This window comes from Propithecus coquereli, unplaced genomic scaffold, assembly GCF_000956105.1.
Source record: "Propithecus coquereli isolate 6110/MARCELLA unplaced genomic scaffold, Pcoq_1.0 Scaffold162, whole genome shotgun sequence".
Lineage (NCBI taxonomy): Eukaryota > Metazoa > Chordata > Mammalia > Primates > Indriidae > Propithecus > Propithecus coquereli.
In genome coordinates this window covers 1,801,076-1,802,716 of record NW_012140747.1, presented here as the reverse complement: position 1 = coordinate 1,802,716, position 1,641 = coordinate 1,801,076, and positions in this window count along the sequence as shown.

The following is a 1,641-nucleotide window of genomic DNA, read 5'->3' as shown; positions in this document are numbered from 1 at the left end:
TACTAATTGATCAACACTTATGTGCACATGTGGAAGTAACATTCACTGGGGATCTGGCAGGTGGGAGGGGGGTGTAAGGATGGGTATATTCACACCTAATGGGTGCGGTACGCACTGTCTGGGGGATGGACACACTTGTATCTCTGACTCGGGCAGTGCAAATGCAACAGATGTAACCCAAACCTTTATACTCCCGTAAAAATTTTGAAATAGAAATTTAAAAAAAACATATGCCAATGAAAGAAAGTTAAAAAACAACCACAATCACCATTTTAGTGTATTTCTTTTATTTTTTTAACAACTGCTTCTTCAGTGAGAATAATATATGTATAGTATCTATTATTATAAGTGATATTATTATTCCACAGGCATATATATTGCTGAGCAAACTTGCAGCTATAAAACTTATTAATGCAATCATATTAAATTCTAAAGCCTCAAACATACTATCTGACATATCCTGTCCATATCCCTATCCTGTCCATATCTAAGTGGTAGTTAGGAAAAGGACACACATGTGTTTCAGAGGCATTATATACATTCACCTTCTGATGGATTGATTTATTTATCCAGTATATACAAGGACCTGCTTATATTTTCCTGAGAATGTAAAAGTCTTTATGTTGGATTGAGGGGAAAAAATACTATATATATCATTCTACCCAGAGACCCATACTCACTTTCCAGTTGACAGAAGTTGCACAGGTCTTTCCTTTGACATTTTCAACTTCTAAGTTGAGTATGTTTTCTTGAAAATGAAGTTTGTCCCAGCATATGTTTTGATCTACACATTTTGCACATTGACTTACTCCATACAGGGGCTTTTTGAAAACAATTTCCACATAACGCTTGGAGGCATTGATTTTTCTACAGTCCCATTAACTCTCATGTAAATGCCAGGTGTTGTTGAGGAAGAAGCAACTATGTTAAATGATGGGAACGTTGGAGTTCGGGTATTATTTTTATAAGCAGAATTTTTTTCTGCTCTGGAAAAGGTCATGGCATTTCTAAGAGTGTGCTCTCCTGGAGGGTTGCTGTTTTTTCTCCGGAGATATAATGAGATGCAATTGATCTGTCAGCAAAAATGGCTTTCAGAGGCTGCAAGAACAGTAAAACCAAATCAAAGCAAACATGATTATCTTAAAGTGACTTTTGAATAAAAAGTGGTTATCCCGCTTTCTCAATAGTTTTGAAAATAACACCAAAAGGATGAAAACACAATCAAAGGCAACTTAATGTTCTTAACAGTTTATGAGAGACTTTTCAGAAAATGGTGCTGGAGCAATTGGACATCCACAAGGTCTTCCGTGGTGTTGCCATGACTCAAAGGCAGGTTGTCCAGCTCCACTGCTGACGCTCTCAATCACGGCCTCACACTGCCTCCAAGAATCATTGCTCTCCTAGTTAGATAATCCCGGTCCCTAATACCACTTCTATATCTATCTTTATTTTCTACCATATGCTTAGACTCTTTTCTTTATCAATTCTGGGCTCTTAAGTTTCCCAAATTGACTAGAACAAAATAGGAAATAGAACCCAGGAAGATTCTAAGCAATGGTTTATACAGTGAAAAGTTGCTTATTATTCCCATATAGCTTAAGGGTATATCACCATTTATGCAGTTGGGATATGCTTAAAGGT